This window comes from Mobula birostris, chromosome 11 (genome assembly GCF_030028105.1).
Source record: "Mobula birostris isolate sMobBir1 chromosome 11, sMobBir1.hap1, whole genome shotgun sequence".
Taxonomy (NCBI): Eukaryota; Metazoa; Chordata; class Chondrichthyes; order Myliobatiformes; family Myliobatidae; genus Mobula; species Mobula birostris.
In genome coordinates, this window is record NC_092380.1 from 53067583 (window position 1) to 53082665 (window position 15083).

Here is a 15083-nt window from a genome sequence, read left to right on the forward strand (position 1 = left end):
TGGCCCAGCAATCACTCTTCACCCGAAATATATTCATGACTCCGCATCCTTGTCTTCCTGGGGTAGGGAATCCCAAAAAATCACAACACACCAACGGCTAATTAATACCATCCTGATTTGTGAATTAGAGCCTTGCTGCCAGTTGATTTATGGCCCCGGGAATTTGAAGGAGCAGGAATGGACTTGAGTAGCTCAATTCTGCTGCTTGTATGCAACAGAGCCAGATTCAAGCTTTCTGGCTCCACTATGGACCACACACTGACACAGGGTTATTCACTGTGGAACCTGGCACTTGTGCAAGCAAAGGCATCTGTACCAATGATTAGGAAAATCCATGATTAAGATATATCCCCAAAACAAATCTCACAGTGTAATATCCTTCCCTGTCCAAATCCTCTCGCTCCTCGGAGGTTTCATAATGATAGGGGTAATGTACTGGTGCAATTACCCAGAGGAAGTCAGGAAATAGTTTGGGAATGAGGAATCAGGCTTGGCACCTAATTCAGATATTTAACACTGAGTGAAACCTGCAAAGACATGGCAGGCATGTTAAATGGCAATCAGAGCCCCTGTTCAAATAAGAGAGTGGATGAGCTGCATTCATTCCCCCCCCTTAGCCTAGTGAAAGGCCCAAGACTTTAAAGTCCTTAAGTGATTTCCCCACCTTTCCAAAAGAAAACAACAACCCAAAAAGAAATTGCTAAAGTAATTTGAAGTCTGAGGGAAATTAAGCAGCCAATCAAATGTCAGAGGTCCATGAGCCAGTCCTCAGAGGGTCAAAGGTGGAGAGGGTTAACGACTTCAAATTCCTGTGTGTTGCTATTTCAGAGGACCTGCTCTGGACTCAGCACACAAGTGCAACTGCGAAGAAAGCACAGCAGCGCCTCTGCTTCCTTAGGAGTCTACAGAGATTCAGAATGACGTCTAAAACTTCTATTGATGTGTAGTGGAGTGTTTGTTAACTACTTGTGGCCTGGTAGGGAAACACCAATGCCCCCAAACAGGAAATCCTACAAAAGGTAGCGGATTCGGCCCAGTATATCACAGGTGAAGCTCTCACAACCATTGAGCACATCCACATGAAATGCTGTCGTAGGAAAGCAGCGTCCGTCATTAGAGATCCCCACCACCCAGGCCATGCTTTTTTCTTGCTGCTGCCATAAGTTAGCAGGTACAAGAGCCTCTGGACTCACACCACCATCTCACAATCTCATTATTTATTACTATTTATTTATATTTGCATTTGCACAGTTCATTGCCTTCTGCACTCTGGTTGATCTTTCATTGATCCTGCTACAGTTACTACTCTATAGACTTGATGAGTATGCCCACAAGAAAATGAATCTCAGGGCTGTATATGGTGACAATACATGTATTTTGATAATAAAATTTACTTCGAAATGCCCAGAGCTGACTAAGTTCCAAGAAACAAATCCTTCAGTGTAAAGAACAGTGCCCCATGAGCTGGATATGCAGTGATAACTGCCTCCCCACAGTCAACACGGGCACCTCAGAGTGTCTTAACATCTAAAAAAAAATTGTTCCCACTGTCATTACAGCTAATCTTGTCAACAACCAGTTAGATAAGTCAGAATTTACACATCACGCCAGGAGTACGGTGTTTGGCTTTGATCACCCTGTTATAGGAAGGATGCAAATATACTGAAGAGTTCAGAAACAGGCCTTGCAAGGATGTTGCCAGGACTTGAAGGACTGAGTTATTGGGAAGAGTTAGACGAGATCAGCCTTTACGCCTTGGAGTGCAGGAGATGATAAGAGGTTTATCAAATTATGAGGGACACAGAGTGAGCACAGTTACACCCCACCAACCCCCATGGTTGGAGAAATTGAAAGCTACAGGGCATGATCTTAAAATAAAAGGTGAAAAGGTTTAATAAAAACCTGAAGAATGACTTTACTTTCCTCCCTCACACACACACTGGGTGGTGGATGTACATGGAACCAGCCAAAGGTAGCGGTTGAAGCAGGTACATTAGATACGTGCAAGAAGGATATTTTATTTTATTGTATTGAAATACAGCATGGAATCAGCCCCTCGAGCCTGGCCTAATCTCAGGACAATTTACAATAATCAATTCACCTACTAACCGGTAGGCCTTTGGACTGTGGGAGGAAACCCGAGTACCCGGAGGTCACAGGGAGAACAGACAAACCCCTTATAGGCAGCGGTGGGAATTGAACCCAGGTCATTGGTACTGTAAAGCGTTGTGCTGACCGCCATGCTACCATGCCCCCTACATTTGGGCAGTTGTATGAACGACAAGACTTGAGGGATATAAACCAAGTACTGGGAAATGGATTAGCTCAAACGTACATCCTGGATATGTATGGGCCCAGGTGCCTTTTCTATGCTTGTGCAACTCTATGACTGTGACCCTGTTTAAGAATGAAATTTGTGCTTTTCCTTGACAGTGACAGCACCAAGAAAACCATTAGTAACAAACGAACCAGGGCTAGGTTCAAATTATGGTACACCTTGGATGCCAGCCAGCTATGTATCTCGTAGCTCGCTCATTTTACAAACCCTATGGATCTGAGGCCTCCCGAGAAGGACTCAGGGTCAATCTGAATCCACAGGTAGACTCCATGGTGTGTGGTGTTACCTTGATATAGAGCCCAGCAACATGAACTCATTGAAACAGAAACCCACCAACACAATGTGGCCTACCCTGGAAACCAAATCCAGCCTGCAGTGCATTGGACATGTGGGATGCCCCTACCAAGCACGGACTGCATCCTCATTTCCTCATGCCTATTTGGTAGCTACAAGCTATTTTCTGCCTCCATATTGGGCTTCCTTTTACTTCATTTTTGCCCAGTACAAATCCATTTCAACTCTCCAGGCCTTGATACGTCTTTGAAATTAATCTAAGCATTTTTCCTCTAATTGAACGTGCATTTATAAATTCAGATTGCTCGGCAGATTTTTGCATTCTCTATCAGGTTACACGCTGAGGTAAGGCCAAGGTTGTGCTGGCTTATACTAATTATGCAAATGAGCTGACTCTGCAACATTCTGCTCTCTGCACTACAGGCAGGCTCAAGTCAAGTAGCCAATAATTCTTGGCATACATTTTGCCACTCATACAAAGTTGAGGCTTTATTTTGATGCTTTAGGTCTTGAAGTGCTGTGTTATGTTTGTCCAATCAACAATGCTCCAAGACCTCCTCAAAATGGCTACTAAATAGATCTGAGGAAGTCCAGTATTAGTATTGGTTTATTATTGTCACATGCATAAACTTACTTACTGCCTGTTACGCTGCTGGTGTTTAGGGCAGCAATGATGGTCCTCCTCACAGATATTGAAGGATTCTTCATTACTATTTCCATAACAATTTTTTTTTGACCAGTAAGGGATGTTAGCCCCAAGTTGAACCCCCAAACGTAGAGAATCAATGGACCACTCTTCGGCTGGCCTTTACCCTTTGACCCATTTGGCACAGGTGACCCTACCAAGAGTCAAAGTACAAGGTCCTGACACCAGCCAACACTGTTCTCCGGGTCATTTGAGGCATGCAAGCCTCCAAACCCTACGACAAGGTTGTGGTCCTCTTGGAGGAGATGTACTAAGATACAGTGGAAAACTTGTTTTACAGATCAAATTACACAGGGAACTGATGTAGAACAATGCAGAATAAAGTGTTAAAAAAACTAGAGAAAGTGCAGTGCAGATACACAAAGTGCAAGATCATAATGAGTATACACCACTTTGTGGTGCTGTTTCTATACTTCAAGCGCTAAACCTCTGAAGCCTTTAATGTAGGTGTTGACTATATCACCTTCCAGTAATTGTTACTCCAATGTTCTAGTCACCATTAATGGATTACCCAAATGGAGACACAAGAGAGACAGCAGATGCTGGAAATCTGGAGCGATACAAACTGCTGGAAGACCTCAGCAGGTCAGGGAACATCCTTGGAGGAAAATGGACAGTCAATGTTTCCAGATGAAACCCTTCACCTGAACTAACGTTTGTGCATTTCCCTCCTCAGACGCTGCCTGACCCACTGAGTTCCTGCAGTGGTTTGTGTGTAATTCATTACCCAACTTCATCAGACTTCAGCTCATCAGTCATGTCCTACCCAGTTCCCTCACTCACTGTTCTTGTGCCTTTTGATCCATATTAAACATGTTGACATCAACCCTTCCCTTTATTCCAGTACTACAGGCCACGTCCTTAACTCTCTCTCTTTACCAGTAAGGCTCCTTGGTATTATTTCACATTATGTCTTCCTTAAATGCAAGCTAGCTAACATCATCCACCAAGAATTAGCTGAGATCGAAAACTCACAACTGGGACAGGACAGACTGTGTTGGGGGTAGGGTTGAAGATGGGAGACAAGTTATGACTCAGTGTTGGAGCACTGGCCTTAGAAGCTGCAGGCCCACACCAGATCACCACTAAGAATTTGGCACTATCTAAGTAATCTCACTTAGGCCACAAGAATGTCTGGTGTGCAAAATGAAAACATTTGTAGAAGGGTGTGTTTTCCTTAGATTGGGGTTCTGATACCGTGCTTTGGCTTTATGTCACAACTTAACTACCTCTATTTCAGCACAGAAACCAACTGGCAAATTTGGAAAATGCAAGGAGATCAATTGTTCGGAACAGAGTTGTTTTCCATCTGAGCCGCTTACAAATGCTGAATTGGTATGCTCTTAACTTTTTTTATAATGGGATTCTGCTGCTATAAGGGGACTTTCTACAGATATGAGAAGAACATTTGAATACTTCATATTTTATAAATAACAGCGAATAGTTATTTATGCAAGAATAAATAACTTGCAGGCAGGAGCGGATATTGTTGCCTTTCTGTTCCGTATATTGCACCACCATTTTAAACAAGAATTAAGTTTCTTTCACAATATACAAAACTAACTTTCAAACACTATTCGATAGACTGGAATCTATAAAATTAAAAACCTGTATAACCCTTAATATCACTCAGTCACTGATTCGCAAACTATTGCAAGACCTGAAAGAAACGTATCACCCTTCAACAGGCTTTGAGTGAGATACAACCTTCTTTAAGATGGATTTGAGATGGGAAGGGAACATTTGCTATAAATAAGTTATTTACGCACTTTATCTTTTCACCTTTGATTCTTTAAATTCTTCAGGGATCAGTAATCTATCTGGCACCTACTGACCAAGGCCTTTGGGACGTGCAGTTCCAAATATCCCACAACCTATGGACTCACTTTCAAGGACCCTTCATCTGATGTTCTCAATACTTAGTATTTATTTATTATTATTTCTTTCTTTCTGTACTTGCACAGTTTTACACATTGGTTAAATACCAAAGCTAGTTTGGTCTTTCATTGATTCTATATGGTTATTCTTCAATTTTGGACTTATTAAGTAGCCAGGAAGAAAATGAATCTCTGGGTTTTATATGGTGACATTCATGTACCTTGATAACAAATTTACTTGGAACTTCTCAGCTAAACAATTGTTATGTACTTCAGCTCATGCTTGCCTATAGTTTCTCCAGATCTGGATTTAAATGCTTCAAAGAATTTTGTCATCTATTCTGTGACACAGGTCAGGATTTTTAAAAAAGTGGATCGAGTGACAATAATGACAAGACTTGGTCAGTCCAATGAGAAGTTAAGCCATTTAAACCAGCACATCCAAAATGCAGTTCATAATCGTGCTGTTAATTTGTAACAGAAAGTAAAAAAAAAAGGAGCTTGCCTTTGAAAATCTCTAAAGCTGTTTAACAGGGTGCTTTTAAAATTTATTTGATCTTCTAATGCTGAAAATGCACAAAGACATCTTCCTGATCCTCTTGAGTATCACTGGACATGAACATGCATGGTGCTAGCTTGGCTGTAATGAAGCACCATCTCTTTATTTCCATATTTCATAAATCCACGAAAAGGTGACTTTAACTACTCATTAGCAAGACCTACGGATTATTGATGAGTACTCAGGCAAAATGCTGGAAGCAGTCAACACCTCCACGGACAAAACTGAGGGAAGAAAACATTATGAATCAACAAAATGTTCTGGTATTTCAATCTGTACAGTGGGGTAGTATACAATGGAGTAATATACAGAGACCAGGTACACTGGTAAAGAGAAACACCTCTAAATTGCTCATGGCAGCCAGTAATCAATTAAAATGCCGTCAGTGGGCTGTCATACAAACCTAATTTGGGGGGAGGGGGCACCAACCAAATGTGACTGTAGAGCAACAGCTGTCACTGAATTTTATCTTCCCACTAAAATGCCTTGACAAGATAGATAGATACTTTATTGATCCCAAGGAAAATTACAATGTCACAGTAGCATTACAAGTGCACAGATATAAATATTAGTATAACGAATAAAAAATAAGTTATCACGAACAGTCTAACAGGAGGGGGTTATCAGAAACCATTCATTTCAGTGGCCGTAAGGTGAGCCACAGTGAATGCTGGCCTTGGTAATAATATCCAAATCCAGGGATTAATAAAGAAAGGGATCATAGGTGGGGGGACCTTATTCAAACAGGTGAGATCCTTGGAGGGTGGGGCACTACTGGGTAGATGTCAACATGCTTCCGCTGGTGGGAGAATCGTGATAGAGGGCATGTAGCTTTAAGAGGGTGTCATTTAAAATGGAGGCATGTAGGAAGTGGTTGGTGAACTTCCTCCTACATATGTAGATTATTGGAGGCGTTTAATGAGGAAGTAGATCAAAGATTGACAAATAGAGGACTAAAGGGATCTGGCACCAGAACTAAGATGAAAGCAGGGGAGGATTAATCTTGATCATACTGAATGATGAAGCAGGCCTTCAGGGTGAAGTGGCTTTCTCCTAGTTTCTTATTCTCGATTCATACTCAAACCACACTCAACTAATTTGACACTCAGTTTGCTACTGAAGGGCTTCTCCTATCACTTCAGATGCAGAACACCCCCGCCCCCCACCAGGAACACTGACTATCCTTCTCCAAAGGTGGCCTCCGAGCTGAAAGTCCAGACGTACCAAAACAATTCCCCAAGAAATTATGCTTCCATCTATGCTCTCCTCTCTCATCTTTTCCTGTACCTCCAGACATGGCATCCTTTCTAAGAAGACATTCCGTCGGCCTGCTCAATCTCTCCACCAGCTCAGCCGAGCAAGACAACTTGTAATAAGCTATTATTTTATGAATGGGTCAACAGGGAGAATGTGGAAGAAACATCCCTTCTGTTACCCCACGTAAGGCCAGCAAGCTCAGTACTGAAGACTGGAGTTTCATTATTGGGCTGCTGGTTCCTTCCCCCAATGCAGCCCTTATACATACCAGTCCCATCCCAATTTCTACTCTACCCTATTGCAGCTACCTCGGTCCAATGAACAGGTTCCAGCAACCACCTTCCATTCTGCCATTTCTTACTCAGGTCCATTGTTATACAAAACATCCTGTTGTGGAAACATCACCATCAAATTAATCAAATCATCTCCGTCTGTGTCTTATTTACTCATGCTTGCATCTTCCAGTAGGAGCTACTCAATAAATATTAGGAGAATAACCATCTTTAATCCATCAGTACCCAAGTCACCTGCACAATTTCTCCAGCTACCTAGTTACAATCTACCACCTCAAGGTGACAACCCTCTGACTGTTAACTCATGGCACTATGCAGTGATAAGGACAGGCCACTCAGATCTTTAACAGACATGAGACTGCAGATGTTGGAACGTGAAGCAACAAGCAAGATGCTGGAGGAACTTGGTGGGTCAAGTAGCAACTGTGGAGGGAAATGGACAGTCAATGTTTCAGGCAGAGACAATTCTACTGGACAGAAAGACAAAGGGGGATAGTTAGTATAAAGAGTTGGAGGGAAGGGGTGGAGCAAGAGCTGACTGGTGAAAGGTGGATGCAGGTGAGGGTGATAGGCAGGAGGAGGGGAGAGTAGCTGTGTGGTGATAGGTGGAGACAACGAAGGGCTGAAGGTAACTGTTCCAACAGTCAAGAAATTACAAGTGGCTGGTGCTTTAATTCCATTAACCCACCTCAATACTGTACACATCAACAACCAGAAATCCATCCATCTCAGGATTGAATTTTTAATTGGTCCAGCCTCCACAGGTTCCTAGGATGGCATTCCAAAATTCCATCTTAATTAAATCACCAGCTAATCAATATTGAGGGTATATCTTCCTTCATAACCCAGTCCGGATGAAGGGTCTTGACCCGAAACGTTGACCATCCCTTTCCCTCCACAGCCAAGTTCCTCCAGCAATTTGTGTGCAACTCATACCCAACCACGTTAGACTTCAGCTCATCCAAATCCCCTCCCTCGCTCTCCTTGCCCCTTTTGATCCACATTCAACACTACGTTGAAATCAACTCTTCTCTCTACCCCAACACTGTAGGCCATGTCCATACACTCTAGAAAATATTTCCTTTAGTGCAATTTCAACTGCCACCAATTTTTGCTAAACAGAGGCAATGTACTCATTGAAGATCCAATGGAGATTCTCAAATCTGTAACCAAATTACCACAGTGAATCTCTTCAACCCCAGCATTTTTATGCCATAATAGATACATTTCGAACACTGAGCAGATGACTCCAAAAGAATCATAAACACAGGAGATTCTGCAAATGCTGGAAATCCAGAGCAATACACACAAAATGCTGGAGGAACTCAGCAGGTCAGGCAGCATCTATGGAAATGAAGAAACAGTCAACATTTCGGGCCAAGACCCTTCATCAGGACCTGAAGGGAAAGGGGAAGAAGCCAGAATAAGGTGGTGAGGAGAGGAGGAGGAGGTGAAGCCAGGTGGGCGGTGGTGGGGGGAGATATGGATAAGAAGCTGGGAAGTGATAGATGGAAAAGGTAAAGGTCTGGAGAAGGAGGGATTTCATAGAAGAGGACAGCAGACCATGGGGGAAAGGGAAGGACAAAGAGAGCCAGGGGAAGTGATAGGCAGGCTGGCAGAGGAAAAGAGGTAGAGAGGAGCCAGAATGGGGAAAAGAAGAAGAGGGAAGGGGACAGGGACAATTACTGGAAGTTGGAGAAATTGACATTCATGCCATCAGGCTCACAGCTACAGATGGAACACGAGGTATTGCTCCTCCAACCTGAGTGGCCTCATTGTGGCAATAGAGGAAGCCATGGACTGACATTTCCGAAAGGGAATAGGAACTGGATTTAGAACGGCTGGCCACTGGGAAACCCTGCTTCCTGCAGAGAGAGTGATGGTGCTCAACAAGCTGTCCCCCAATCTACATATACTAACGTAGAGGAGGTCTCACTGGGAGCACCGGATAGAGTAGATGATCTCAGCAGATTCACAGGTGACATGTTACCTCAACTGGAAGGACTGCCTGGGGCCCTGGATGGCAGTGAAGGAGAAGGCGGATGGGCAGGCGTAGAACTTCTTCTGCTTGCAGGGATAAATGCCAGGAGGGAGATCAGTGATGAGGGAAGAACAGAGGGAGCAATCCCTGCAGAAAGCAGAGAGTGTGTGGGGGTGGGGGGGAGAAGAGGAAAGAGGTAAAGGTATGTTTGGTGGTATCATCTCATTGAAGAGAGCAGAAGGTGCAGAGTATGATGTGTCAGATGCAAACGCTCAAGAGGTGGTAGCAGAGGACAAGAGGAACTTTATCCCTGTTAAAGCGGCAGAAAGATGGGGTGAGGGTGAATGGAGGGGAAGTGGGTGACAGCAGCATCAATGGTGGAGGATGGGAAACCCACCCCTTCTTCAAAGAACGTCTCCTTCATCTGTGTACATGGAAATAAAGTGAATATTTCAGGATGCAAACCGGTCTTTTTCCCTCAATGCTGCTTAACCTGTCGAGTGTCCCCAGCATTTTAGTGTTTCTATTTCAGATATATAGCATCTGCATTTTAATTTCATTTTCCATATCCTCTTGTCATCAAGTGCACTGACGCTACACGTCTCCACCAACTTAGCAGCGTGTTCTTGAGCAAATATGGACAAGTTGAAGTCACTTTTGCTGTGAGAACATTCCCTAGGTGAAACTTCTTGTACAGCTCAGCTCAGGGTGTTCCAGAGTTGGGAGCTCAATTCCGGCACCATTCTGTGGGGAGTCTCTGTACATCCTCCCCGTGGAATGCATGGGTTTCCCTCCAGATGCTCCGGTTTCCTCCCATAGTCCAAAGAGAAGGAATCTGATCGGAGAAGAGAGTGGATCATGGGAGGAAGGGACAGAGGAGAGGCATGGGGGGGGTGAAGGGGGAGGTGATAAGCAGGTGAGGACAAGAGGCCAGAGTGGGGAATTGAATTAGAGGGAAGGGGAGAGGGGAAAAGAATTTGGAGTTCAATCCCAGCATCCTCTGTAAGGCGTCTTTGTATGTTCTCCCCATGGAGCACGTGGGTTTCCTCTGGTTCCCCAGTTTCCTCCCACAGTCCAAAGATGTAGCAGTTAGGTTAGCTGGTCATTATAAATTGTCCTGTGATTAGGTTAGGGCTAATCAGGGTTGTGGGGTGGTGTGCTTCAAAGGGCTGAATCCACACTGTATCGCCAAATCAATAAATGATGACAGCCGGATGCTGAATGGGCAGCTGGAGAGCACAGCACTGAGGTCGGCAGCATTTGAAGCTTGTGGAGATTTCCATAGCACTGCTGGGGTTTATTTTTCAGGGTGGATCACCGTACAGTTACACTGCGACTGCTGTATCTGTGGAAAGCAAAACCTCTTCTCAACGCTGCCATTACTGTGGTGTAGAGGAATTCGCGATTCAACCGTAGATTGGGACATGAAACCAAGAGCTATCCGCTCTCTCAGGAGGAAGTAAAGGATCCCATGGTAGTGTCTGGGGAAGGAGATCATCCTTGATACCTTGACCAATATTTTTCCACCAATCTTCACTTAAAAGGCAAGCTATCTGGTCACTATCACTTTGCTGATTACAGTCGACAACACATCAAGAAGCATTTAATAAGTGCTAAAGTGTTTTAGGAATTACAGGGCTCTTGAAAAGCACAGTGCAAAAACTTTTCTGAATGGCTGCAAGGTCACTGACCCAAGATGGCAACTGCTTCCCTTCCCGTTGATGCTGTTGGTTCTGCTGACTATTTCCAGCACTTCTCATTCTAATTAGAGTTGTTTACTCTTTTTTATGTCAAAAATTATTTGCTGAATGATTTTTTTTTCTCCTGGCACACTTTCAACAAGCATCATTTCCGAACAAGCCAATCGCTATCTTCACAACAGTTTAATAACAACCCATTACCAAAGCATAACAGCCACAGAAGAGATACACACACAGAATCAGAAATTAATTTAGTAACATGAAGTGAAAAGTCCATGTGACCATAAGCTTGGCGAAACAGGCTAGCTTTAGGGAATTTATTATGCAACAAGGGTGGACAGCCCGAAATCACAGGGCATACAGCCAGCCAATGAGAAGGGACAGGAGATGCTGAAAACCCAGAAAGATTACGTGCAAGGAAGTGCCAAAGATGATACTGAAGGATGGATGGGGACATGGAAAGACTTAATCTATAGTATTCAGCAATGGTGTTAACTGCACTTAAATCTGAATAACTATGTTGCTCGGATTGCCAGCATCCGCAGATTTTCTCTTGTTTGTGATTTGATGACTATGTTCTTCCTAGAGAGTACCACAGAATCACGGGTAACCCCTTCCTTGCTTCCACTATAGTTCTGAGTGCATTAGGTGCCCTATGCAAGAGTTAGAATCATACAGCACAGAAAAAGGCCATTCGGCCCAACACCTCTTTGCCAACCATCAAGTGCTTACCTGTACTAATCCCATTCACCAGCACGTGGTCCACAGCTGTCTATTCTTTGTTAAATTCATTAAAAGCAGGCTGACTATGAAACACCAGGAATCACACAGGTTCAATAAAGCAAATTTCAAGACGCCTCTTACATTCCTAAAGTTTTAGCTATAAAACCAATTCTCCACAGATGATAATGAGGACATGAAAATATAAACACCATCTGTCAGGCCAGGTATATTTGGGGTGTTATCTCAGCTTGGCGTGCATTCATTAGGCTTTCTAAGTTCTCGGTATGACTGTGAAAGATGGAGACCAGAAATAACCAGATTGTGTGATGACAGCAAGGAAAGGAACAGCTGTATATCTTTACTGCTTTTTAAAAAATCTGTTGTACTGTGAAAGCAAACTGATCAGAAGCTCCAGTTTACGGGGCGGGGGGGGGGGGGGAAGACTCAGGATCTCAAAATGCCAGTCAATTTATGTTTGATTTATTCAACACCGCAAACGAGTGGCCTGTTCGATCCTGGGGAAAGAGGCAAACCCTTTACTTAAATGTTGACTCAACGACCAGGTTTTCTGTTTCCATAGAAAGAGGTGGGATCAAGAAGAATCGATTATATGAAAGATTACTTTGATTTATGGCCACCACAGACCTTGGAGGTCCTAACAGCAGGAGGGGTGTGATAAATTACAACATTACAAATGTTGTCGGCATCCGGAATTATTTATTCGGCATGGATAAACATGGACGTTTCTTCCAACCCCCCCTCCCCCCGTCAGCATGAGAGCCGGTTACCTACTCAACCTAATCCCCTTTGAAGTAACAAACTCTATATAAAGGGTCAGATAAACCAAAGCCTTTAAGTACAAGACAAAGCCTTACATGATTATGATTATTTTGGAAAATATAGACACCTGGCTACCAAAACAACCCCCTCCACTGCCTTTAAATAACCTTTAAATAAAGGACTGTTAATAAATCCTAGATATCCGATTGTGGTGCTGATAGGATTTTAAACGCGCCCCGGAGGGGGGGGGGGAATGTCGCTTGCAAATAAAGCCCCTCCGCCACTGCACCAATTCAAACACCATAACCCGCAATCAGGTTAATCCAGGGCGTCACTTGACAGCCGGGTCTGCTACAACCGATCTAAACGATATACACAAAATTCTGCATCGCCTTCGTCTGCATAGAGATAACATCGCTGCATTATGCTGCTACGCATTTTTTTTTGCCAGCGTTATCCCGACACAGGGGGAGGATGGTGCAACCTAGAGACATTGTCATGCCCCATCTCGCTCTCCGGTCACCGAGGGTTGGACAACCTTTCCACTTTCAAGGATGGTCAGGCTCGCAATTGCCGCAGGTTGCACCATCGCGCAAGCCTGCACTGCCTGGTATGCATCGCATCGTCCCTTCCGAACGGGAGCATTGAGATGCAAATCTGACCCGGGATTGACCGCACAGGCTGACCAAGACAGCAAAAGACACATTTCTGAAGCGCGTCCCCCTTTTTTCATCCCAAAGACTCACCTTCTTTACTTCCGAGATCTCCCTTTTCTATTTTCCATGGACAAGCCTTGCAATTTTACTCGCGTGACCAATAGAAGATGGTCTTGGATTTTTTTTTGTTGCAAAAGAAATGACGAAAGAAAGAAATGCAAAATGAAATTAATTTATAAATCACTCCAGGCTGGCGCAAGCTTCTGTTTTTTTCGGATTGGCTGCCTGCGAGTTGGCCATTAGGAAAAGCAAAACAGAAGGTGCAACATAACTAGGAATGAACTGGGGATGAAGTCATTCTTTTTAAAAAAAATAAAGGATGGCGTCATTGCCAACCAATCAGGTCGAGCCTTCGGTGGCTGTAGTGACGTCAGCTTCTTAGCTCGAGCTCTGGGCACAGATTAAAGGGAGATTGTCTACACCGCACTACCAAGGTCTTAAAGGAGCAGCGTCCCTTTTGTACAATCATTCTGAAGAATATTTACCAAAGGAAATTTAAAGATATACCTTTCTCCACGACAAGTTATTTAAAGCATGCTATTAACACCCAAATTAAACTTATCTCTTTTTGTTTCCTCTCTCCTACCAACACTTCTTGCAGGGTGTAGCGGTGGTGAGGAGGACTTCTTTGGGACTTCAGTAGTTTTGTTTTAACCACCGTGTTAAACTATCCATTCTTCTATTTGTGCGTCAGTGGTTACTGGAGTGTGGAGGATGATGCAAAGAAGTTCATTTAAATTTATAACTTTATGAAGCCTACATTTTCAAAGTTCGAAGTAAATTTATTAACAAAGTATAGTACATGTATGTCATCATATGCAACCCTGAGATTCATTTCCTTGTGGGCAATCATAGTAAATACAATAAAACCACAATAGAATCGATGAAAGACACACAACAGAGCGGACAACCAATGTGGAAAAAAAAACAAGTTGTGTAAATACTAAAAGACAAAATATATGATAACAAATAAATTAGCAATAAGTATCGGGAACATGAGATGAAGAACCCTTGAAAGTGAGTCCGCAGGTTAATGGGAACAGTTCAATGATGGGGTGAGTAAAGTTATCCTCTCCTGTCCAAGAACCTGATGATTGAGGGGTAATAACAGTTCGTTAATCTGGTAGTGCAGGTCCTGAGGCTCCTGTACCTTCTTCCTGATGGCAACAGTGAAAGGAGAGCATAGCCTGGATGGCGGGGGTCCTTGGTGATGGATGCTGCTTTCCTACGGTAGCACTCCGTGTAGATGTGCTCAACGGTGGGGTGGGCTTTACCTGTGTTGGACTGGGCCGCATCCCCTACCTTTCATAGTTTTTTAGTAGCAAATGCACACATTTCTGAAGATATTGAGGAGAGGGTAGAATTTTTAACATGATACTGGCAAGAAATAGATTAAAAGTGAGGTTTAAACTGATATAGATGGCTAGGATTTCCTTCCAAATTTATCGGCATGCTTCAGGAAGGGTATAGCAACAGTGTCATAATTTTTGTTTGCTATGCCCAAAAATAATTCTAATCTACATAAATTATATAAATCATAAAGTATAATGTTAATATATATGCTGCAGTTTTATGATTATCCCAATGTTTAACTTAACATTGAGTTTTATTGAATGTACTCATGGAATCATAGAATCATAGTTATGGAATTCATGGAATCATAGTTATATAGCTTCAGTCCAACTCTTCCATAAGAAAATAAGAAATAGGACCAGGAGTAGGCCAGCTGGCCTGTTGAGCCTGCTCCACCATTCAATAAGATCATTTCTGTTCTGACCATGGACTCATCTCCACCTACCTTGCTTTTCCCCATAACTCTTAATTTCCCTACTATGCAAAAATCTATCCAAACTTGTCTT

At 43.2% G+C, this 15083-nt stretch overlaps 1 protein-coding gene across 1 annotated transcript in view; it reads right to left on the bottom strand.

Moving 5' to 3' along the window:
• LOC140205082 (dual specificity protein phosphatase 8-like) overlaps window positions 1–13444 on the bottom strand; it is a 293888-nt gene extending 280444 nt beyond the window's left edge. Inside the window, exon 1 of the mRNA XM_072272246.1 lies at window positions 13255–13444. The gene's annotated coding sequence lies outside the window, so the exon portion shown is untranslated. The remainder of the gene's footprint in view (window positions 1–13254) is intronic.
• Between the last annotated feature and the right edge of the window lie 1639 nt (window positions 13445–15083).